Here is a 27491-nt window from a genome sequence, read left to right on the forward strand (position 1 = left end):
CGCGGAATAAGGGGTGAGATGAAATGTCTGGAGTGCCTAGGTTCTGGGCAACAGTTCACTGAAGCTCTAGCGGCGAAGAAAGAATGCTTGTCCTTCCCTGACTCAGACGCTGGAGAAAGAATAGCAGCAACAGCGGGAACAAGGATGCTTCTGCACCTGCTCCAAGCGCCGCCCGCCGAATCCCACTCTCCACCTTTGAGTAAAACCCGTCACAGCTAGCGCGGCAAAGGGAAGCGGGGGCGGAGCCAGACGACACTGTTCTGTCTGCCAATCACGACCGCACAGCAGGACAGAGTGGCAGGCCACTCGCGACCATAGGCGGTGCTTAACACCTTACCCTTTTAAAAAAGCGGTGAATAACTGGTGCAGAGTCTTAACTGTGACTGGAGGGAGCTGGGGGAAGAAAGCCTCAGGACTCAGCATTGGGGAGCTAGCAGCTTTTGTGAATTAGGTAGCAGAATAGCTCTGGAGAGGCCCTTTATTGTTCCCTTCAAGGAAAAGACACAATTTAGGAACGAAAGGTCTTTTTGGATGTGATCCCGTGTCTTTGACCCTATATCGAAATGCAGGAGTCAACATGAAACCCAGACCCTTAGAAAGGACTAGGAAAGAGCAGAAAAATCGGTGCACGAGCATCAATGGAACAGGAGAATCAGCTGGTTCTAGAATTCTCATAATCCTGGCTTGCTTCATTCTGGCCAGGAAGTATTGTTGACTAGAGTAAGTTGAGTTTCTTTCCGTTGTAATAAGGGTTCTAAAAGGATGAAGGTGGGAAATCTAAAGAGATGGCTACTAGAGGCACAATGCTACCCACCATTTTTTTTTTTTTCCTTACAGGTTATCTGAACAGTAAGTACAAGTGAAGAAGACAACTAGGTCATAAGGTACATCTTCTATCATTCATACCTCTCTCCCGGCTCCTGCTCTCCCTCTCTCCCAGCCCACCCCCCCAACCATTTCATGGGAATTTTCATTGAAGACTAGAAAGGGAAAGTGTGTGTATGTTGTGTGCATGCTTATTCGTGTATCTCAAAATGGAATTTTAAAAGATTAAAACCTATGCTATGAGATCTTTATAGTGGTGTTTATTTACTATTAACCAAGATTAAAACTTTCACTACTTGAATTTTAGCTTCTCCCTAAAACTCCCTCAGATATTTATTCTGAAAGCCCTACTTTAATCACTTAACTTTCTCAATGACTAAACTATGTGCCAAGAATGTCTTCTTAGTCTTTCACACAAACGTTTTCTTGTTAAATTCCAGCAGCAATTGACATATTGACTACCCTGTACTTCTTTATTTAACTGGAAAAGTATAAGTTATTACCTTCTCACCCTCTTAAATGAGAACACAGTGAAAAAAATCTCTTTTTATTCTTTAGTAGACAAGGCTATTTACATTCAGTGAGAATAAATAATTTTTGGATTTATTTTTATGTGTTATTACTATAGCTGTCTCTTTTTGCATCTTAGTTTTCTGATTTAAATTACAAACTTCCAGAAGTCTCATAAGAAATATCACTGGTTCTATCCATGAATATTTGCGCCCAGAGAAGGTTCATACAATTTTAATCAACTCAATCTTTCAATGAAACTTTTGAAAGCTCACTAAGAAAAAATGCTACTTAGTTGATCTTTCTTCGAATGGCAATAATTTTTTTAAAAACCACATGTAATAAATGAAACAAAACAGTATATTTCAAGAAGGCCTGGATTCTTTGCCTTGCTTCACCACTACCTAACTAGGTATCTTTGGAAAAGTAATCTACTTTTAAAAAGATCTTTATTTAATATGTCTTTAAAAATATATTATTAAGGGAATTGAGCTAAATTACCTCTGAGATTCATTCTCTGACCCAAAGGAAACAACCAATGGATGTTTGTTTAAGTGAGCAAATTAATGCACAATATTTAAAATTCTGAGCTTATATTAATCTGGGTAGTTAGGTTACATGACAGTTTTTAAAAGTCAGGACAAATTTAGTTATTTCATTTCATTATTAACATGAAAGCATAGAAATATTATACTTTATCAAATTAATATAACTAGTCAATCAGTTTTTGGGTATAAACCTCATGTAAGAGGACAGTAATATGGAATCCCCATATTACTGGTTTTTCATAGCTCCATTATTATTTCCTTCAAATAATTTATGAAAAGTTATGATCCTCCTCATTTATTTGTTTTACTTTTCCGCTGCAGTGAGAATAATGACCATTATTTAGAATAGAACCTAACATATAGTAGATACTCAATAATCATTGAATGCATTAATAATCATATTAGAAATGCTATATATATTTTTTGAATTAGATCTGTGAATTTGTTACAATGCATTGGGTACTAGGTTAATTTTGATTAAATAAATTAGAAATTAATCAAAGAATGGGTTGTAGTGCCTTGTTTCTTTTAGTTAACATTAACGATTAATTTTCCAGGGCTTCTTGTCTATGAATTTTTATGTTGTTTGCTTATAATTTCTATATGATCAAAATGAATTTCATGCATCTACATATTTGTGACAGCTATTCTTACAAATTTTATTCTTTTGAGAATAATAGTCCTGATTGGAAGGGTAGGTGGAAAGTGTTTTTGGAAAAGAGACCATTCTATGGCTAATCACTAACTGACTAGCCCATTTATATAAAATTAAGCTGGATTCTAATTTGGTCAAATCTCTTCTCTTCTCCTCATTGCCTTTATTCTTTCTCGAACTAATGGATTATATTTTATATTATAAAAGACATGGGATTTCAGAGCTGAATGGCATATTAATCTTCATCAGATTTAATATTTTCCTTTTACAAAGGAAGTAATTATAGCTTGAAGTGGTTGAGTGATGGTTACAAACCCTCATATTCAGCAAGTTGAAAATATCAAACTTGAATTTGGTGTCACTGGCTCAATGTCTAGCATTTTGTCTATTCTCCCTGCTCTAATTTTAATATTTCTACTAGTGTTTCAAGCTGTATGCATATTGACTAGCCTACAGATAAGTAAATTAATTTTATTCTAGTGATAAAGTTTTTTCATATGCTCGGTTGTTAATACCTATGATCTAAAGCATACAATGTTTTATACATACTGATAAAATGAGTTGCAATTTAGTAAAAGACTTATTTACTTTATTGAAGTCAATGTAGTATGGGGTTAGAAATAGTTCACTGAGAGTTGATCAGATTCAGTAGTATTGGGTTCAACTAGTCATCTCACCAAAAGCTTATGTAGAAGTCAAAATGCCAATTTAGAAAGTTACAAAAAGGGGATGCCTGGGTGACTCAGTCGGTAAAGCATCTACCTTTGGCTCAGGTCATGATCCCAGGGTCCTGGGAGAAGTCCCTCATCAGGCTCCTTGCTCAGCAGGGACCCTGCTTCTCCCTCTGCCTGCTTCTCCTCCTGCTTGCGCTCTCTCTGATCAGTAAATAAATAAATACATAAAATCTTTAAAAAAATGAAAAGTTATAAAAAGTAATGTCATTTTCGGAATAATTAGAATATTCATATTTTTGAATTAACAGTCTGGGAAAGTTGAAAGAAAGTCTTAATTTAGGAGTCAATCAGAAAGTTGCTTGTTCAATACAAATCAGATAGAGGGGAATTAATCTTATTGCAGATGTAGATAATGTCACCAAGTATGTGAACCTAGTGAATTTATCTTTTGTATAGGGATCTCCTACTATTAAAAAAGCTACAATAATCATGAAGTGTTAGTTGATCGGGTGCCTCTTTTTGGAATACTGGTAGAAATATCTAATAATTTATCTCCATTTTCTTGTCCAGGATACAAAATTTCTCACATGAATCTCAGCAACAGCCTCCTATTTGTTTCTCCTGCTTGCTCTGTTATTCCCCTTAATTACTCCTCCGTGTGAATATTAAGGGGTTTTTGTTTGTTTCTTTTGTTCATTTGTTTTAGTAAATCAGAAAATGAAACTTCTATTCCTAAAACCCTTGATCCCTTTCCATTACAATAGATTAAAATCCATAGTCCTCTTTACAGATGAAAAAGTTCTGAATGATTTTCCATGGCAAACTCTTCATTTTTTCCTAGTCTTCCTTTCCCCACTATGCACCAGTAACATAAACTGTTTCTTATCTCATGATTTCTCTACTTCAAATACTCTTCCTCTTGGACTTACGTCTAGTCTTTTTCTAGCTTTTAATTCATAACATGGATTTTCTTTTTCTCTTTTTCTTTCTTTCTTTCTTTCTTTCTTTCTTTCTTTCTTTCTTTCTTTCTCTTTCTTTTTTTCAAAAATGTCCCTTTTATCTTTAACTCAGGATTAAAGTCCTTCATAGATTAAATTATAATTTAATGTTTGCCTTTGTTTGAATACTCTTGAAAGGCAGGGGCAATGTGACTCTTTACGCTAGCACAGTGTCTGGCACATTGTAGGTGACCAGGAAATATCTGCTGAGTGAGTGAATGAATGCATACACATTCATTCTTTTCTAGAGTCCATTCTTATTAATCTCTTTTAACCCATTCTTTCTTCAAAATTATTTAAGATATTTATGTCATGGTGTTCTTTCCTGGCCAAACGTATTCCTTCACCATCTAAACGTAACCTTCAAGTTTATATATGTGCCCTCAGTTCACTCTGAGAGTACCTTCTTTATAAGATTAATATTATACAGTATATTGTAATTTTTACTATTTTAGCACTCAGACTGTCATCTTTTTCTCAAAATTGTAGTGGTAATTTGCCATAATTTCCTAGATGACTTTAAATAGTGAGATATTTGAAACAGTTAACTTACTGAATATTTCATTCTTTCCCTGAATATTTGGTACTAAGTAGGCACAACTTGTAAAAGTACCTCCAAATCATTTATTCAACCAATTTATTTACCAACAAATATAGAATTTATAATATGCATCATCTTAGGTGCTTCCCGAGATATACATGTGAATGACAAACAAATCTTGTCGCAGAGGAACTGCAATCTATATAATATGTAAGATATACATGAATATTCATTGTATCTCATAGAATGGAAGTATTGAATGATGAGAAGAGAAATGCTATGGGAATTCAAATGAAGTACTTTAAAATGAAAAGCATGAGAACATTAGAAAATTTTCATAAAGTAGGAGATATTTAACAAAGCTTTGAAACCAATTCACAGTTCATTTTTAGAATTTATGTGGAAATTATAGTGAAAAAAAGGAGAGGAGAACAAAAACATAGAAGCAGAAAAAAGTGGGGTGAATAGAATTTGAGTGATAACATTTGTGTAGTTAACAACTGTATTGGATACTTCGTCTATTATCTTAATTTCTGCTCTCAAGACCCGAAGGTATACATAATCTGATCCATGTTTTAATGATGAAGAAACTGAGGTCCAAAAATTTTAAGCAGCTTTTCCAGTATCACAATTTACATTATTGGTATTTAAAAAAAGGGGTGACTAAAGGAAAGTAGTGAAAAAGAAGTTTGAGGCATATCATAGAGGGCCATAGATACTGGGTCAAATAATGCACAATGTGAAAAATTGTTACTAAATTTTCTGGATGGTTAATAATATGTAACATGGTCGTAATGTCAGGAGATACCTTCATATACTTATTCATGAACCAATCAATAAAACACCCATTTCATATTTATACTCCAGAGGAGATTTTCTCATTGTGTCGATTTTTCTATCACAGGCCTCTTACCTATTGAAATATAAAAAAGCTTTCAAACAAATAAAACAGAAAACACCACAACTTTAACTGGTATCCTTTACATTTTTGATCTGAGGTGACTTAGGAAAATGATTCCCTTTCTCAGTGTCATATATATGTCATCAAACACTAAATTCCTTCTGGCAGTGAACTATAGATTGGAGTATATATTTTTCAAAAATGGGTAACAATACCACTTTATAAGAAATTCAATAAAAGATTTTCTTCAAAATTCTGACTTAATTTGAAAATGATGAATACTGATATATATTGTTAAATTTCCAGGTTAGAAAAAAAAAAGAAAAAACAACCCAGAAAAGTTTAGCAATCTTTTTACATACTCATATTGATTTATTTCTAAAATAATATTATTTACTTCATTAACAAAAAGGTTGGGCACAGGATGTGAACTACTACTGAACTTTAATTATTAGGCAATAGCCAACCCTTTGTGATATGAAGGCTAAATATTATAATTTTATTACTTTGTGAGATACTAAATTAATGATGATATATTAATCTTCATATCTTTGTCAGGAACATTAAGAACTTACCTATTGTGACATATTAACTAAATAACAATTAGACTGCATAAGCAGTAATTAGAATATGTAATGATATGCTATAACTAATAATTTACCTCTATAGAAACAATTATAATCCATAAATTTGTACAGCTAATAAGTATTCTATGATTTTGATATTAATTTCTAATTTATGAAAATGATGAAAATTTATATGTATTTTATAGGAAAATTATTGCTCCCAACTTTCTTTCAGATATATTTGATTTCCTTAATAATTTATTTCTGGTATTATTAACAGAGTAGATATCCTAAAAAAAAAATCATTTTGTAAATACCTAAAGTGTAGGAAAGTATTTGCTTAAAAAGCCTAAATCCTTAGCTGAGATTGCACAGAAATTGCCCAAACCAATGAAAAAGCAGGAAGTAAAAAAAAAAACAAAAAAAACAAGGGAGGACTAAAGCTGTAAGGATTCCAATAGTAACCAGTTGATCCCTCTTAGACAAGAGCTTCAGTTTTTACCAGATACTCAACAGACTTGGAGGCAAGAACTATAGCTCAAAGAAAGGCCTAAAAGATTATGTCTCTTTTTTTAAAGATTTTATTTATTCATTTGAGAGAGAGAGACAGAGAAAGAGAGAGCGCACGAGCGAGGGGGAAAGGCAGAGGGAGAAGCAGACTCCCTGCCAAACCAGGAGCCCAATGTGGGGCTCAATCCCAGGACCCTGGGATCATGACCAGAGCTGAAGGCAGACACTTAACCATATAAGCCACTCAGGCATCCCAGAGTTATGTCTTTTAAACCAAAAATCCCAAGAATTAATAACCATAAGAAGCAACTGGGAAAACTATCCACATTCCAAAGGATTCTGAGAAGGAAACTTGTCTGTCTCAGCTTTAGCTTTTAAGGGAAGCAGAAAAATCTCACTGAAGACTTATTTGCCCAAACAAACACACAGTTTTTGAGCCAGAATTAACACCACCTAAGGACACATATATGCCAGGTTACAAATACGTATTTAACTGGTGCTGTGATTATAATGTCCTAAAATGTGGCAGAAACAACTATAGATACTCCCTGGAGGAATATATTTTAAGACCGAGTTTGAAAGAATTACCATAGATAAAGTTCCAAAGAACATATGGTCAGTATCAAAAAAACCCAAAAAACAAGAAACAAAAAACACATGAATAGACAGGCCACCATGAATTAGAATCAGCAAAGCAGTTAAAAAAGAATTAGAAGAGCAAAGACTATAGATGTTGAACAAAGACTATACACTAGAGAACATAAAATAAGTGTGCTTACTATGTGGAAGGATTAAACATATGACAAGCCCTATAAGCTGGCCAGATGGATCTGAAAAATAACCAAGGGAGTATCTAGAATAAAACTTATGAAAGCTGAAATTAAAAATCATCGGATACTTGAAGTAGCAGATTAAATATGCTGAAAGAGAATTAGTGGGTCAGAAGATCTAAAAAATTATACAATGTGAGCCAACAGAGTCAAAGGTGTTCAGAACAGCTTCAAAGACATGGAGAAAAGATTAATAATTTCCAGCAAACATTGGATTTGCATTTCTCCCTCTCCCCTCAGAAAAGGATAAACAGGGATGAGTAAAATATGAAGAAATAATAACTGAGATTTTTATCAAAATGATTAAAGACATGGCTCTTACAGTTTTAGAAGTGCAAAGTGTCCCAGGAGGACAAGTAGACAGAAAACTACAACTAGACTCATCTTAATTAGTATCATTAAAGAAAAAAAGATTCTACGACAATTAACACATGAGAAAGGGTTTATTCAAGAGGATAGGGGTACTCTCACTATAAGTATATCACCACTGAGATGGAATTGGGTTCAACTCCAACAAAGCTGGGACAAGTAGAAATTTATATCCAAGGAGCAGAGTACAGATCAGTCAATAAAAATTACTAAGAGAGGGGCGCCTGGGTGACCTAGTTGGTTAAGCGTCTGCCTTCGTCTCAGGTCATGCATGATCTCAGAGTCCTGGGGCTCAGGATTGAGCCCCACATTGGGCTCCCTGCTCAAAAGGGAGTCTGCTTCTCTCTCTCCTTCTGCAGCTCCCCCTACTTGTGCTCTCTTGCTCCGCCCCCCCCCCCCCCCCCCGGTCAAATAAATAAATAAATAAATGTTACTAAGAGAAACAGGGGCAAAGGGGGATTCTGGCTAAACTGACTAACAGGATTCTTGCTGTAGGCTAGCCAGCCAGCCTGGTGGAGAATGAAGAACAAGATCAGATACGAATGGCTATCAGATATTGAGGGTGTGTGGTGTATGGTTCTGATTAAAAGGAATTAGCAGAATTCTTGCTAAAACTGGGCAATGCAGAGAGAAGTCCAAAAGTCCAAAAGTCAGGCCTAGTTGTAGTAAAGTTTAGGGGAGGCTGAGTAGAGTTTGGTCAATAAGAAAAACTTATGCCAATACAACTACCTAATACTAAAGTCAAAGAAAATTTCTCAAACTCCACTACAGGGAAAAGACAGATTATTTTTAAAAATGAGAATAAGGATAAAGAGCTATATGCACTTTCTAAGAATCAGAAGTAAACTAAATGATATCTGTAAAGATAAAAGTAAAAGGAGGAAAAAGTGCATCAGGTTACTGTTAACCAATAAATAAATAAATAAATAAATAAAAGCCAGTGTAGCCATACTAATATTAAACAAAATTGAAGAAAATTGCATATTTACACAAAAAGTCTTTATATAATGAAAAAAGTTTCACCAGAAAGATATGAGACTTCTAAATATGAATGCACTTAATAATATAGCTTTAAAACTTAGTATACTAGCTGTTAGCTCAAGCTTACAAAAAAATCAGGATATGAATTTTGAAAAAAATATATTTGGTATTATATTTTATATATATTATGTGATGTGCGCATATGTACAGTCAATAAATTTTATCTAATGAATATACAAAGTTACACTGTAAGCATTCTTTTTAGGCATGTGTTGAACATCTATAAAAATTGAACATAATAACGTATGCAATAAATTTCAACTAATTTAAAGAAGTGCGGTCTTTCAGAGAATGCATTTATGACTGAAATTTAATCAAGTTAAAATGACTGCATTAAGAAACTTGTTGCGGTAGGCGGCTGGGTGGCTCAGCATCCCCCTTGATTTCGGCTCAGGTCATGGTTTCAGGGTCATGGGATTGAGCCTTGTGTAGGGCTCTGTGCTTAGGAGGGCACCTGCTTGAGATTTTCTCTCTCCCTCTCCCTCAGCCCCCACCCTGTTCTCTCTCTCTCTCAAATACATAAATAAATCTTAAAAAAAGAAACTTGTTGGTGCAATGAATATATAAATATATATCAATATATATGGCAAATCAAAAAAAGGATTAAAGATAATAAAAATGCATATTAAAGCAGCTAAACTGGTGACTAATTAGAAATGTGTAGCCTTAAATGGTCATAAAATAAAAGGTGAAAATTAGTATTATATGATACCTCTTTGGCATGTTGTAATGAACAACTGGAAGTTCATAAACATAGAAAGAAAAAGAACAAAATTACAGGGTAAAACAAACATAATATAGATGACAATGAAAGCCAAATGTTTTTGAATTTTATATTTGACAAATTTAATAATAATATAACATATTATTATAATATAGTAATCAAAGTATTTGTTGGCAGGATATTTCCTTAAAAATAATATCATAATATAATAGTCAAAGTATTGGTAAGCAGAGTATTTCTTTAAAAAACCAAGAAGAATAAAGACTGACAACTCAATAGAAAACAAACATGGAAAGATATCATGGACAGGAATTTTAAAAAATAGGTCATTTATGCAATTTAAGATGTTACACTTTATTTGTAGGTAAGGAATTCAAATTAAATTATGAGGCAAAATGTTAGAGCCAACAGATCAATGAAGTTAAGTTTAATCAATAATACCAATTATTCCAAGACTGTGGTATCAATATAGAATTTATGTAAAGCTAATAAAAATATACATGATATAAGACCTATTAATCTAATGGTTGTGAGCCAATTGTTGTGCATTTGATTGCAATAGAAAATTGCCTATTCTCCCCTTTTCAATCAGAAAACTCTCTAAAAATTATTGTGAGTGGCATATTTTAGAATATTTTAAAAGTCTATTTAGTTAAGTAGTTATTAACTATTTATCCTATTTAACAAAAAGATAGTGTTTAGCATGATTTATTAATTTTTACTTTCGAATTTTCAAACAAAAGCTTTTCTTCTCTCTGCAATTTTTCCCCTTTCCACCTTCCACTAAGCTTAAATGAAATGTAGACTGAGTTGTTTTACTGGAGAGCTTAAATGAAGTGATTAAACTTAAATGATGACTACTTTTAAACCAGGTAGTTCTTTTTCTTTTTTTCCAAATATATTGGAAAGGCAATATTTTATGCTTTACCTTTCACTCAGGTGAAAATGCAAATAAATAACCCAAAGGGTCGTCTATAGATAAAATTAAAAACTTTCGTAGTAGCAATAATAGCTTTGAGTCTTTTAAAAAATTCTCATTCATTTTCAGCTGATAACATGTAGGATGTACATGTGCTATTCTAGGATTGCTTATTATAATGTTCTCTTGGTTTTCATGATCCCCTCAGGTCCTCTGGACTAGAATCCTTTTATTATTCTAGCTATGTACAGATTTGTTGTTGCAATTTGCCTACGTTTATGTTATGTGGGGTCAGGACCAATCTAGGCTTAATTAATAAATTCAATAAAGTATTACAGATAGACAGTTGAAATAAATATGACTGTTGTGAGTTGAACCATATCACCTGAATGAAGATGTGTTTGGAGTCCTAATCTTCTGTACCTCAGAATGTGAACTTATTTGGAGATAGATCTTTATAGAGATGATCAAGTTAAAATAAATCATTAGAAGGGGTCCTAATGCAGTATGACTAGTATCCTCATAAAAGGGGAAACTTGGACACAGAGATAGATACTCACAAGAAGAAGATGAGTGAGGCACAGGGAGAAGATGGCCATCTACGAGCTAAGAAGAGGGGCCTGGAACAGATCCTTCTCTCATGGTCCTCAGAAGGAATCAACTGCTAATACTTTGATTTTGGACTCCTAGACTCCATATCTGTAAAACAGTACACTTCTGTTGTTTTACCCCCATTTGTGGTACTTTTATAATGGCGACCCTACCAAACTAATACATGGGGCTCTCTACACCTTTTCTCCAAACTCTTGCCTACTTGTCTTTTCCAAGTCAATTTGCTGTTGGAATCAATCCACTGATGGGAGCAGAAGCTTTAGGCTTGAAGGAGATCTTGACAGAGAAAACTGATGAGGACTCTTTCTTCCTTGGGCTAGAATAGAATCACCACATTCTCAGCAAAAACCTGGCACACAGAGATTTCTAGAGGAAATTTTGACATTGGTGAAAGTTGGTCCAATGTGTGTGATCTTAGAAACTAGGGAGGAGCTGGACTATGAAGTTGGGACTATGCCTGGAGACCTGGGAACAGCAAAGTCTTCATCCTGCTACTCAGCAGGGGACTAGCAGCCCTTCTGCTCAGGGTTGTAAAAACTAGCCAGACTGCCCCATTTGTTTACTCCTACCACCAGATCTAAAAGCTAATAGAGAAAATAACAAATCATCTAAAGGATTCTAACAGCCAGAGAAAGGAAGATCCAGTCAGCACAAACATATTTCATGCCAGCAAAATAGAGTTGCTGCAAGAGACAGAAAAGTACTTGAACAAATAACAAAAACCCTTAAGAAAACTAAAGTGAAATCCCAATCACAAATGCTTTCTGGAGCTAAAATAACAGGATTTCCCAACTAAATACTTCAGTAAGTAAACTGATAGTATGTTCAAATCACAAACCCACTTATAGATACAGAAGATCTAGTAGAAGAAATGTCTCAAAGCACAGAATGAAAAAATAAAGCAGCACAAGTTATGGTGGGAAAAAAAAAACCTCAAACAACATGCCATTTAGAGAGTAGATAAAATAAAAATAACAAAAAATGTGGAATTCCATAAGAAAAAAATTATAGAGCTTAAGAGATAGTAAGTAACAAATATATAAAGAAATCTCTTAATGAATTGAATAAAGAGCTAAATTATCTGATTGATGAGACTCACTGAGCTTAGGCAGTTTTGAAAAGAAAAAAAAGGCTAGGCATGTTTTGTTAATGAGTAATTAATAAATTTAAAATCAAGAAAAATACTGCAAGCTTTCAGATAGATTCTAATGCAAAAACCTAAATAAACAATTAGAAAGAAAGAATCCGGCAATTCAGCTAAGGGGGAAAAAAAGCACTCTTTAACTAAGTGGAATTTATAGCAAGAAGATAAGAGTCTTTTGATATAAGAAAATATGCTAACATAATCAAGCATCAACAACTTTAAGAAATAAAACTTGATTACTAATGCAGTTTGTCAAGATTTGATAAAATTTCTAATTTCAAAAATAAAAAGGTATGAATGTATAATATTTGAATGCAATAAATATTGTCACACATGCTGCAGAAAATATTGTGGTAAAAGTTAAAGCATTATAGCATTTTAATAATATTTGGAAATTAAACCATTATTATTCTACAATGTTTTGCAGGCTTTGTGAATGCAATAAAGCATTTGGAATTAATGAAATGACTCATATAAAACCCAAAACTTACAAAGCTCATAGAAGTAAGAATATTTAGTATGGTCTACTTATGTAATGTCAGGGAGCAAGAATTCCTGTTCCCTTCAAGGTCCTTCTAGCTGGACTAAGACTCAAATTGACATGAGACAGATTAACAGGACAAAATAAAATTTAATAGCATGTGGGAATCCACATAGACATGGAATTCCAAAGACAGGCAGAATGAGGTATGTATGTCATTCTGAACTAAGGAGAAAGAGGTAGGGGTCTGGGTCTTCAAAAGACAGGAATGCAGTCCTCAGGAAGAATGAAAAAGAGTAAATGTCTGGTATGCAAATGTTTGCTGGGCCACTCAGAAACCACGAGACAGAGAGGACTTGGATCAAAATGGCCTTGCTAGGTTCCTCCCTGCTTGCTGTATCTAGTTCATATCCTAATGTAGCTATCTATCTATGGTGTTAGCTCTCTTCCTGGAGCAGGTCCTCTGTCTAAAACCTTTTAGGCAGTTGTGGGATGGCAAAGAGCTTTTCCTGAATCTGTTGGGTCTCGATTGCTTTAAACTCAAAATAATCATTATGCCAAATCAGCATATTTTGGGGAGACCTGTCTTGAACCCCTTCAATAGTATAAAAATATTTAGGTTTAAGTGGAGAGAGGGAAATGGAGACATACATACAAATGGGAAAAAATACACTTAATGCTTCCCTAATTTATGTATTTTTATGAAATTATATTTGATGTGCCTACATGTGGAGAAAAAGTTTGGCAAGCTTTTCCATAATGACTAGGGCTTAGAAATCTTAGCACACACTGTTTGGGAGACAGTCTTGGAAAATTGTAACTGAATTAAACATTTTTAGACCAGCTTTTCCTATGGGCTATCAACACAGAGTTTTTTTCATGTTCTTCAAATTATGTAAAAAGTGCTGACATCAGCCAATCGAAATAGTTTTTACTATATGTACTGTATTATCAGAATTTTGTTCCATCATATTTATTAGTATTTAAAAATTTGTCTTATTATGTGACATAGACAATATTAATGAAATGAATTCTATGGGTAACAAACACAATAAATTTTATTTTTCCTATGGGTTACCATCAGAAATTTTGATTTGTAAATATTGACTTAGCCCCATTCTGTGTAGTGTTTAGGAAAATAAAGAACAGTTATAAAAAATAAAATTGTTAATTCCTGTGATGTGTTCTTTCATTTCTGAAGTTAAAAAACATCTACTACATATTTAAATTTTTAGCCCCCAATATTGGAATTATCCTCAGAATGCTTTTTGTCTGTGTAATATTAACTTAAAACACAGAAATATCTAAAGATACTGTTAAAGGTTTATCTAAATAAATTGTGCACGTTGTGTATTTTCTTTTGAATTGATTTTTTCTATGAGTTGCATAAATTTGCTCCCAGGCAAAGTCTTCATCATATTTTCATTTCAAAAGATTTTTCCCTATTAGATCAGTAGAGTTGTTTTCTAGTTAATAATTCATCGTTTTTTCTTTCTTTTCTTTTCTTTTCTTTTCTTTTTTCTTTTCTTTTCTTTTCCTTTCCTTTCTTTTTTTTTTCTTTTTCTTTCGTTTTTGAGAGAGCCAGCATGTGCAGAGTGGGGGGAGGGGCAGGGGAGAGGAAGAGAGAGAATCTTAAGCAGTCTTGTGAAGCGAGACTTCAGGCTGGATCCCAGAACCCTGAGATCATGACCTGGGCCAAAATCAAGAGTTGGACACTTAACTGATTGAGGCGCCCCTATTCATCCTTTTTTTTCATCTTATAATAGAATGTTCATAATGCTTAACTTTCTCAAATCTATTATTAGTTGAAAAGTACTATGATATAAACTCTCAAAGGAATCCCAAACTCTTAAATGTTCTGTTTTCCATATGCTACATGATCTGTTTGGGAGATAATGAGATTCATTAAATTTATGCATAATTTTGTGCTCTTACTTGTCTGAAAACACATTGATTTCTTTTTCTTCAAGCACAGAAGTTAGGTCGTAGCTAGGGGTTGCTGATTTTTTTCTTTTAGTCATCATACTGTACAATACATCCACAGGACTTATTTATAAGTGGAAGTTTGTACCTTTTGACCACCTTTACACATTTTGCCCATCCCCAACCCTAATTCCTAGCAACCACCAATCTGTTCTTTGTATTTATGAGTTTTGTTTTGTTTTTAGTTTCCTAAAGGGATCATACAGTATTTGTCTTTCACTGCCTGACTTATTTCGCTTAGTATAATGCCCTCAAGATCCATTCATGTTAGAAATGGCAGGATTTCCTTCTATTTTTATAATATTCCTGTATTTCTATTTCTATTATATATATTTCTATTTGTAAATATTTCATATTTTTTCCTTTACATTTCCATTCATCAATGGACATTTACATTGTTTCCATAACGTGGCTATGGTAAATAATCCTGCTATAAACATGGAGGTTGCAGATGTCTCTTTGATAGTGTTTTCATTTCCTTTGGATAAATACCCAGAAGTGGAATTGCTGGATTGTATGGTAGTTCTTTTTTTAATTTTTTGAGGAACCTCCATACTGTTTTCCATAATGGCTGCACCAGTTTACATTCAGCAGCACAAGCGTTCCCTCTCTTTCACATCATTGCCAACACTTGTTATTTCTTGTCTTTTTAAAAGTAGTCATTCAACAGGTGTAAGGTGATACCTCATTGTGGTTCTGATTTGTATTTCCCCGATTAGTGGTGGTGAGGACCTTTTCATGTACTGGGGATTACTTTTTACTTGAAAACTGGAAGAGCTGCAGCTTCAGTAATTGTCACAGATTTTTTTATTTTGAAAAAAGAAATTCTTAACTTTTTAATTGAGAAATTTTATTTCAACACTGCCACTCATCTACCCACTCAATAGATTTAGGTGCCCCTCCTCTACCGTATGCTTGTATCAACTTTAAAATTATCATAAGTATTTCAAATTTTTATTTATGTGTTTGTTTCTTCAACTAAACTAGGAAGACCTTTAAAGATATCTTATACCACAATCTTAAAACTTTAACTAAAGTACCTGACATAGAATATAGGCTAGAGGACCATTTAGAATGAATGAATAAATCAAATAAATCAAATATGTATATTTTAATAACAATTGATGCAGCATCTTTTTTGGTAAGTTGGAATTTTTATCCAGGGAGATTGACTTGCCTTCACTTAATAGTGACAGAACTGATGGGGCGCCTGGGTGGCACAGCGGTTAGGCGTCTGCCTTTGGCTCAGGGCGTGATCCTCGCGTTATGGGATCGAGCCCCACATCATCAGGCTCCTCTGCTATGAGCCTGCTTCTTCCTCTCCCACTCCTCCTGGTTGTGTTCCCTCTCTCACTGGCTGTCTCTATCTCTGTTGAATAAATAAATAAAATCTTTAAAAATAAATAAATAAATAAAAATAAAAACCTTTCAAAAAAAAAAAAGAACTGATGACTTGCCTATTTTCATAGCAAAAGAGGTTTTTCATATTAAAGAGATATGAACAAAAGAGATGTTTCTGAATTAGGTGCCCAAAACAAATGGAACAGCTTTAATGCCATGTATGCAAACAAATGTTTCATAGGAGCAGGTTCAAATCTGTTGTCCCAATGGTTAGAATTCTATTTGTTTGCAAAGCATTCTTGTTAGTCATTTTCTGGATGTTTTTGAAATTTTAACTATCTGGAGAATTTAATATGCATTTTCCCTTTCTTCTGCCCCGAAGGAAAAATGTTAAATGTGTAAATATTTTAAAAGTATGAATTTTTTAACACCTTATAGATTTTTTATTTGTGTCCTAGAAATATGACTTAATATGAGAAAGAAATTTATTTGCTAAGACACAAGAATTTTAAGAAAACTTCAAGAGAAAAACAATGTTTTTGGCATTGGCTATAACTGGCCTGAATTCAAGTACCAGCATTAGCACTTACTCTCCTTGTTACGTTGGCAAAAATCCTTGTTTTTACTTAGCTTTAGTTACTTATGTATAAAATAAACATTATAATTTGTTTCATACATTCTCCTTTGCTCTTTAATTCCTCTAAAAAAGTCTGACTTCCTCTGAGCTCCTTTTGAAAATTCCATTGTATTATCTGAAAAGTTTGTAACTCTATTACTATTTGATTTTATCCACTTACAAAATAACATTTTAACGTTTGAAGATATTTATATTTTATTAAATTTTAAAATAACGGCTTTTTGGGATATAATTTACATTTACACTTTAAAAATTCATCCTTTAAAAATGTACACTTCAGTGGTTTTTAAGTATATTCATATAACTATGCAACCATAATCACTATCTGATTTTAGAATATTTTAATTATGAAAAAAAGATCTATTAAGAGTCATGTCCTGTTTCCCCCCTGTCTCCAGGCCCTGGGAACTACTAACTTACTTTCTGTCTCCATCAACTACCCTATTCAGAACACTTCATATAAATGAAATCATACAACATGTGGGCTTGTGTGACTCTTTCATTAACATAATGTTTTTTTCAGATTTGTTGTCATACATTGATCTTGATTCCTTAAATTAGTTTGATATCTAGTAAACATAAGTGCTTACAGTTCTTTTTTTTTTTAATTCAATAGACTTTATCTTGTAGAGCTGCTTTTAAGTTCATGCAAAATTGAGCAGAGGTAAGATGATTTCCCATATGTCCTAGCCCTACACATGCACAGACTCCCCCATCATCAACAACTTCAGTTTGGTACTTTTGTTACAATTGATAAACCTACATTTGAACATTATTATCACCCGAAGTCCATTGTTCACATTAAGGTTTACCCTTGGTGTTTATATTCTATGGTTTAGACAAATGTAAAGGGCATGTATCCCCTATTACAGTATCATACAGAGTAGTTTTGCCGCCCTAAAAATATTCTGTTCTCTACTCATTCATCCCTATCTCTTCAACTAACCCATAACAACTGCTGATCTTTTTACTGCCTCCATAGTTTTGCCTTTTCTAGAATAGCAAATGGTTAGAATTATGCAGTTTGTAGCCTTTTCAGATTGGTCTTTTTCACTTACTAATATACATTTAAGATTCTTTCATGGCTTAATAGCACATTTCTTTTTAACACTGAATAATATTCCATTCTCTGGATGTACATATTTTATTTACCCCTTTACCTGCCATTTCAATTTCATTGATCTCTGCTCCAATTTTTATTATTGCTTTTGTTTTGCTTACTTGGGATTTAATTTATTCTTCTTTCATAAAGTGAAAGCTTAGATAATTAATTTTAGAACTTGTTTCTTTTCTATTAAACTCATTCAATGCTATAATTTTCCTTATAAGTAGTACTCTTTTGCTGCATCCCACAAATTTTAATAAATTGTGTTATTTAGTTCAGAATATTTTAAATTTTTCTTGAGGTTTCTTCTTTGACCCATGTGCTATTTAGAAGTATGTTGTTTTCCTCCATGCATTTTGGAATTTTCCAGCTATCTTTTTGTTACTGGTTTCTAGTTTAATTCCCTTGGGATATGAGAACAGACATTGCATAATTTCTATAATTTTAAATTTGTTAAGATGTGTTTTATGGTCCAGAATGTGTTCTATCTTGGGGATTGCTTCATGTGAACTTGAGAAGTATGTGTATTCTGCTGATGTCAGATCAACTAGTCTATGGATGTATGTTATATCCACTTGATTCATGATGGTGTTGAGTTCAGTTATGTCCTTACTGAAATTCTCCCTGCTGAATCTATCCATTTCTGATAGATGTGTGTTGAAGTCTCCAATTCAATAATATTGGTTTGTGCTGCAATAATGGAACAACTGTAAATAGTAAAGCATTCCATAGTGCTATGATTAGGTCTCAGTCTTTTAATGAGCCTGTGCTTCTGGACTGTGATCTTCACAAGTACTTTCCCTTGTACCTTTTTTTTTTTTTACCCCTTAAGTGGTACAGGATGACTAGAATGGACTAGAACTGGACATTTCTTTTCTCTCAGGTCATTTATTTTTTTATATACACGTATTTATTTAAGTAATTTCTACACCCAATATGAGGCTTGAACCCATGACCCTGAGATCAAGAGTCACACACTCTTCCGACTGAGCCAGCCAGGCACCCCTTCCCTCGGGTCATTTAGACTCTAATAAAACACAACAGCTTAGGCTTTGCTTAAATTGCTTCTCCTAGGGCAGACATTATTAAGAAGAACGAATGTTGTGGTATATTTCAAAATGGTTCCTTTTCCCCTCCCCATGCTGTAAGCAGGAAGGGATTTTTCTCTGATATTCACTGTGCTAACCTGGTAGAGCTCCAGGAGGTAAAACTTGAAAAAGTATGGGGTCCCTCCTATGACTCTGAAGTCCCCTGAAGTTTTTACCTCTCAGACTTACTTACCCAGAGCCTTCAGCAATTCATCATTTACAGTTCAGGATTCCCTTCCTTGTGATGACTTCTGCTCATGGGTTTCTGCTCTAGTAAGCTGCAATTCTTTGTATTTGCCTGTTGGTTTCTCCAATTTTGGGGCCATTGGCTTGCTCTGTGACATCACTTCTCTCTTACAGTTCTAAGAAAAGTCATTAATTTTTCAGTTTCTTCAGCTTTTTACTTATTGTTAGAATAAAGTGGCAACTTCCAAGTTATTTACCTGCTGCACCAGAAGCCTTAAGGTTCTTAAAGTTTCATTTAAAAAGTCTAACCTGATATTAGATTTTTGGGGTTTTCACATCTTTGGGGATTTCTTGGCTTTTTTAACTGCTTCATATTTTGACCTACAGAGAAGACTTCACTTGAGTCTTTTAATATAGGCATATTTAAGGCATTTAAGAAAACAGTACGGTCTATGTACATGTATAAGTGAATTCTAAGAAAAAAAGTAATTAAAAGTAGAGTCAAGTCATGTAAATTAAATGATAAATTAGCTTCATTTCAGTTCCTTAATATACTTAGCTCTCTCTTGCCTAAGGAATATAAATTTGCTCTTGCCTCTAAATGGAATATTCAATGCTCTGCATGGTCAACTTTTCTTATTCTTTATGTTTCAGGTTAAATAATCCTCAAAGAAGGCTTCCCTGACATATGTAAAGCAGCCACCATACCTATTATTTTCTATCTCATTACCTACTTTATTCACTTAATAGGTAATGATTATTTATCTACTTACTTACTTATTTTCTATCTTTCCTTCCCTAAGATAAGGTCCAAAAGATAAATATCCCTTTTGACTTCCAACTTGCATTTCTCTGTGTCCTAAGATACAAAATAAGACAGTGAAAAATACAGGAAGAAAAACTGTCACAGAAGAGTCATGGTGAGGAAGAGCAGCAGAGGAAGCTCTAGGAGCACCTAGCAGCCAAGGGAAAACTGAAGTGACAAAACACAAAGCCTTATCTAAAATCCAAGAGTAGTCATCTGAATCCTTCACCTTCTTCTTCTTCTTTTTTTTTTTTTGAAAGTTGTACTTATTTATTTTGGAGAGAGAGCGAGAGAGCAGGGGGGGAGGGGCAGAGGGAGAGGGAGAGGGAGAGAAAGAATCCCAAGCAGACTCCCTGCTTGAGCATGGACCCCAATGCAGGGCATGATTCCATGACCATGAGATCATGACCCAAGCCAAAATCAGGAGTGGGACACCTAACCAACAGAACCCCCCAGGCACCTGAATCCTCCACCTTCTAAATCTACTATTATACCCAAAAAGGATGTTACCAATCATGTTGCTTTGCCTATCAAAGCTATAAGACCCATCAGCATTAAACTCCAGCTCAGACCTGACTATACCACAGGATCCCAGAAGCCAATGTTGGAGCCACCAAAACTTCTGGGCAAAAGGCTGACTTCAGGATGTGTTTCTTCTAAATCAAACTGTAAGCCTTCTAGCCTGAAGGTGGATCATCCACTACTGGAGAACTGTCTAGAAAAACCATGGGGTTACATAATATACAGGAATTGAAAACTGCAAAGCAGCAGTAGCAGATCAAAGAAATGTTAAATGTGCAGACTCTGTGGACAATAACTGTGTTAAAAATGAATCCTTGGATAGCCTTCTAAAAGAGATGAACAAAGAGAACTTGCCCCGAACCTTACTAGGCTCTGAAAGGAAGCCAAATCCTAGATAATAGACAATAGGTAAGCCAAAGACTAACTCTTATCATCAAATGAAGAGCAGTTTGGCTCCTAAACAAGCTTGGGCAAAAGTTCAGGGAATGGTGCTTCTCTGAAAGACAGAGCTAATAAACAATTTGTTGGAGAGACACAAATTAGGATTCCACCAGTAAAGTCACAGCAACTCTCCAGAGGAACAAATCTTGCAAGACCGAGAGAAAAACTCCCAAAGAGAGTTCCTTCTCCCTATGTTCAGATCCTTAGTAGGACTCAAGCATCAAAGAAACAGGTGGTCAAGGACATAAAATATATTAAGGTTAATGGGGATAAATATGAAAGACAGAATGAAACTAAGTAAAAGTCATACACTGTTACTGAGCAGAAACTAGAACAAAGCCTGGTGTTCTTCCCGGAGGCTATAACAACAGACAACCAAACATTGAGCAAGATCAGAAATCCACTCAACGTTGTTTCAGAACTTGGACATCATGTGCACTGCAAGAATCAAAAGCCATAAGGCAAAGGCCTAATTTGACAGTTGGCAGTTTTAATTCAATCATTACAAACGCCCCTAACACAACAGCACATGGAACCAATGGGAATAAATGTAGCAGCAGCTATCAACAAAAAGCACACACTTCAAGTTAAAAAAGACTCTTCCCCAGAACCATTCTCCCAATAAGACAGCTCTTAAAACTCAAACTGGTAAGAAAACCATAAATAGAAGTAGAGTCTCAAATGGAACCCAAACGAATCCACATATTTAGAAGAAGAAGATCACAGCAGAAGATCGAAGGAAACAACTGGAAGACTGGCAAAAATCTAAGGGGAAAATCTATGAACGGCCCCCTATGGAACTTAAAGCAAAAAATAATAATAATAATAATAAAAATGAATATTTCATTCTGGAAAGGTATGGAAAAAGAAGATGAAGAAAAGAGGGGCGCCTGGGTGGCTCGGTCGTTAAGCATCTGCCTTTGGCTCAGGGCGTGATCCCGGCGTTCTGGGATCAATCCCCACATCAGGCTCCTCCGCTGGGAGCCTGCTTCTTCCTCTCCCACTCCCCCTGCTTGTGTTCCCTCTCTCGCTGGCTGTCTATCTCTGTCAAATAAATAAATAAATAAATAATCTTAAAAAAAAAAAAGAGAGAGAGACAGAGAACAGGTTACAGCAACACCCCAAATAACCAAGGCAGAACAGGATAACCATCCTGGTATCAAGTTACAGATCACCCCTCCCCCATCCCTAAAGTAGAATGCCATTAGGGCAAGACAGGAAGCTCCTCACTCCCCTACAGTGTTGGACAAGGACTGAGCAAGATGTGTCCCACTGTCTGGAAATGCTTCGGGGACACGATTTAGAAGTGGCTTCTCTTAATGAGCTATTACAAGTGGTAAAAACAGAGTGCTTTATATTTTGTAAAAATGAGGCTTTGCCTGTAACGTTAGGGTTTAAGATCCTTGAGTCATGCTTCTCACTGCCTTCTTTTAAAGGTGTTTCAGAGCATCCATGAAAGAAGGAATACCCTTACGCAGGTGACCTGGAAAAAAACTATACAGTGGATAGGCAGATTATGGGCTCTCCAAATTTAGTAATTCACTGGACTTACTCAAATTTAATATCCCCATGAGGCTGTCTTTGGTTTATTTAAGACTATAGTTTGCCACAGTTTTATAGCATACGTGCATTTTAAATTATTGAATATTAATTTACCCCACAAGTATGGTAAAATTTTTCATTTTATTGATCTACTTTACTCTCAATATAGTTCTTCTTGTATCAGAAGGTTGGTGCCACAGTATGATAGACTTTTCTTCCAGCATCCACCTTAGCAGAGAGAGGGAGTCCTTCCAGCCGGGAGGAGCTAGCCTTCCAGACTAGATGCCACGTGACAGACCATCTGGTCAAATCCCCTCATTTTATGGAGTTGATGCTAGCTGTGCCTTTGCTCAAGAGATTGCAAATGACTTTTATGTGCAACTTTGACTTCTGTCACAGTGTCCCTGTAGATGAGGGGCAGTTCATGTCCTGCCTGTGCCAAGGCTTCTCTAAAGCAACACAGTTCTAATTGGAGTAGTCATCTAGTTCTTTATATCCAAATTTAATTTTACATTTGTTATTCAGAAATGCTTCAGGTAAAAACAAAAGGAAGCAAGGGAGAGGGGAGGGGAGGGGACACTCCCTTCTTCACTTCAATTCTTTGCTCTGCTCTGGGATACCTGGCCTGAGAAGATAGTACAAGCCCCGCAGACTTATGACAGGTTGCCTTTCCTTCCTCCTGGGCAACTGCTCTTGGAAAGGTAAAATCAGAATCCTCATGTAAATGTAATGTATAGAAAAACCTAGCTGATATATTTTGTATTTTAAAATTTTAGCTTTCTTAATATTTAAGTATTATCTAAAACAAAAAAAATAAATTTTGTTTAAAAAAAGACAGTGAAAAATACAGAGAGGGAGAGAGAAGATGAGAGAGAGACAGAAAAGGGACATAGATGTTTTTCTATAATGTGAAATCTTAAAAATTTGAGAGCCCAAATCAGAGATGACATTTGTGCTGATAGATGAAGACAAGGGTGGCATATTTGGCAGCATTCCTGTCCTAGTCAGTGGGGTCCTCAACATTAGCAGTCAGTAATAATTGGTGTAGACCTTAGTACCAAGGTCAGCCCCCAGGGCAGATGTTTGTGTTTGTGGCAGTAGCAGATGGAGTTGTGTGTCTAGTGGATACTGATAGCATAGTTGACATTTAAGGGATAGCAATAACTGGGATATTCAGGGAGAAAAGAAGAAAGACAAAATGCTAAAAATCGTGCAGTAGTCATGGAGACAACAAAGTTCTTGGAGCATTGACACTTCCAGGAACCTCTCAAAATTATCGACGAGGAAATTGAGGAAGACTGGATTTCCTGAAGAGTAAATAGGAACATGCAATGCCAGTGAAATTTTACTTTGTGGACTTGTTTTTTATCTTTTCTTATTGCTAGACTACAATGCCTAAGAAACAAAGGTTTCCTCTGTTTTCTTGTGTCTTACCGTAATCTATAGCACAATGGCTTTAATACAGTTAACATGATCTACCATTTTTCTCCACAGATAATTACTTCAACATGGCATTCATGCTTTACCTTTGAGGCTTAGGATCCTGTGATATGGAACCATATGTTTCTTCCAAGTTGTATAACCTGCACCTAGGTTGTGTTAAACTTGTGTATCTTCTTAGAACACTTAGAGGCTGGCAAAACCTTAGGATGGTATCAAATAAAATTACATTTTATCTTTATAAATGAACACTGAAAATCAAATGCAGTGTTAAATCTTTCATTTATCCAAATGGAAATTCAATTTGGAAATAGTTACAGGGCATTTCTGAAATGAAAGATGAGATTTGAGGGTCAAAATCAAAGACTATACCTTTTATTTTTTCCATCATTTTCTTTTTCCCAATGCTGCTCTGGGTAAAACAGGTGCTTATTATTCGTTATTGAATTCTTTCCAGTTTATGATATTATGTGTTTCTTATTCTTGTAAAACTGGCTGCAAGAATAGGTTTTCCTATATCTAGAAAGTAAGAAATTTATAAATCTACAAACTAGGGCCTATAAAGTAATATTTCTCGTTCAAAAAGATCTTATAAATTGTATGTGTAACAGATACTTAAATATTTATTTTCTTTCCTTTCAGGTACACTCACATTAAAATATGAATCTTTCAACACTTTCCCTTCAAAGCCTTTAGTATGATATTAAAGTATAAATGATATCAAATTTTAGAGAAAATAGAGTAGCATAATATGAATGAGAGGATAAGGCAATATAAATATGAAAAGAAATAAGTAAATGACTATGTGTATAACCACGTTTTTTAGGACAATAGGCATAGCCACAATATAAATTAAATAAATGATCATGATACTATTTCAGAGTTGTTTTAGTCTGAGGACTGTGATGTACTGCCGTTTATAGCAACAGCTGCTTCCTAAAACTGAAAGAAGTATTACATGTGTTTTCTTCTCAGTCAAAAGGAAGTGATGGATCTGAAGAGAAATATGAAGCATAAACTGGAAAACATGACCTGTATGCTTTGCTCCTGGAGTTAAAAGTTGAGAAAATCACATTCTCACAGTAAGAGTACTATCTGCCTGAGATGACTTGCTTCAAGTGGAGATTTCCACATATCCAATCCCCAAACTAGTTAGGACAGTGCATGGCAGCAAGCCAGGGTCTCCTACCTCTTAATGGACCTTGCTGGTAAAAGTCTACCACTTCCATGACATGTGTTTGGGATAAGTTTAGCCTAAAAATATGTTCACATAAGCACTGGGCTTTGTTGTACTTAAGCTATTCAGTAGGTTTTCTGCCTGTTTGATAATTTTTTTTACCTGAACCCCTTGATGTTCTCTCCCAGTGCTGTTACTTGTAAGAACAACTTGATCATAAACTTCAAACCAATTAAATCGCCTCAAACCACTTGAAACGCAGCCCTAACCTATGCAACCCTCTACAACAAATTTGACTACACACTTCCAGATTTTTACCCTCCTCCCTGAACCAAGTCTTTTTCCAGAATTTTTTTCCAGTTTTCAGAGAACATTTATTGACAAGAAAAGATGTTCATGACAATTTGTTAAATAGACACTATAAGTTACAAGAGTATATGTTCAGACCGAATATTTATATCCCCCACCTCCTAACCAAAATTCATATGCTGAAGCCCTAACTCACAATGTGGTGGTTTTGGAGGTGGCGTTTTTGGGAGGCAATTAGGTTTAGATGAACTTATGAGGATGGGTCCCCATAATGGGATTAGTGCCCTTATAAGAAGAGAAAGAGAGACCAGAGCTCTGTTTCTGACATGTAAAGATACAGCAAGAAGGTGACCATCTATAAGCCAGGAAGAGGGTACTCACCAGGAACTGAATTTGCCAGTACCTTGATCTTGGACTTCCCAGCCTTTAGAATTGTGAGAAATAAGTGTTGTTTAGGTTACCTGATCTATGTTATTTTATCACAGCAGTCTGAGCTAAATTTATAGAATGCATAGTGAGTTCCCGTGTTCTTCCAGTGTTTTTTTTTTTTACATGAATCTTCATTTAGGATGCTTAGATTAGAATTGCCTTTGAATTCCAAGAGTTTAATCCACTGATGCCCTGTATGACTGACTAAATTTTTTCTCCAAGATGTTTCAAAAACTAAGAAATCTATATTTTTTAGGGCTTATATAAAAAAATGCACTTAGCTAATATAAAATTTGGGCATTTATATCATGGTAGGAAGCATCTTAATCTTAGCATGTACTGGATAAGCTATAAAAATATGAACATTGACTGTGTGTGTACGATGTTTCAGGCTCAGAGTTAAAATTTCACATACCTTATGTAATTCTATCAAGAACCCACAACAGAATCACCAATACTATTTCCATAATACAGAGGAGGAAGCTGCAACTTAGAGAAGTTAAGAGCAAGACAACAGACCCTAAATGGAGTTGTTTATACTAAGCCCTACATCACTAAACTGATATTTAATTACGCTTTTGGCTGTAATGGAATCTTAAACCAGTCCATCAGGTATTGTGTGATCAGCATTAGTTAGATAACCTGCCATCCTCTAAGGAAGAGTAACCTTGCGATAACCAACCCACTTTTTGGTCTAATATAACTTCCTTATTCCTGCTCCCTTCTGCCTATAAAAGGTTTGCATTTTGCGCAGATCCTTGGAGTTTCTATCAGCTAGATTGGATGCTGCCTGATTTGTGTATCATTGAATAAAGTCAATAAGATCTTTCAAGGTTATTCAGTTAAATTTTGTTTTTTAAGAGAGAGGTTATGTAACTTGTTTATGGCTAAACAGAGAGAGCAGATCTGACTCAGCCCCATGCCTATCCGACTCTAAAGACAATATTCTTACCTAGATCACACTGACTTTTGTGTATGGAATGTTAATTATTAATCCTACCCACCTCTGAATGGTGGGGTGAAGAAGATGACCCCCCCTTTTTTTTTGTTGCTTTGAACATGGTGTATTCCCTTACATCTGAGTATATTTTAGAGTCATATAGGTTTAATTTTCCTTTTTGTTTTAAAATTATATTCAATGTTTATGACAGAGCTTATTAGTCTGGCTATAAGAACTATGGTACTAATGAGTTTCAATTTCAGGTAGGTGTTTTGCTAGCCTTGGCTAGCCATTCATAGACACATTTAATTGGTTTTAAGGAGTTCTGAGGATTAGTTTGAGTCCATCAACAAAAATAGAAAAAAACAAAACAAAACAAAAACAAAAACTAGTGTTCTAGAGAATGATTGGTAGTTCACATGACTTCATAAATCAACTTTAATAAATACTTGAACTGCAATAATATGTAGAAAATTTTTCTGTTTATCTGTTTTAAAATAAATAGTAGTACCTCAATATAATCTATATATGACACATCATGAAATATTAATAATAAATTGAGAATATAAACACAAGAATATTGGGACACCTGGCCAGCTCAGTTGGTGGAGCTTGTGACTCTTGATCTCAAGAATATTGTCATGATTTTACAAGTGAGTTTTCAAACTTAACAATCTGAGAGTTAATTGGCTAGTAGA

The 27491-nt window shown here is 34.7% G+C and overlaps 1 pseudogene; it reads left to right on the forward strand.

Annotated features, from left to right (window-relative positions):
- The first annotated feature begins 18 nt into the window (after positions 1–18).
- On the forward strand, positions 19–21892 carry LOC123793557 (cytoskeleton-associated protein 2-like pseudogene; annotated as a pseudogene).
- Positions 21893–27491: the final 5599 nt, after the last annotated feature.

This window comes from Ursus americanus, chromosome 13 (assembly GCF_024610735.1).
Source record: "Ursus americanus isolate L20-20 chromosome 13, mUrsAme1.1.p, whole genome shotgun sequence".
NCBI classification, from domain to species: domain Eukaryota; kingdom Metazoa; phylum Chordata; class Mammalia; order Carnivora; family Ursidae; genus Ursus; species Ursus americanus.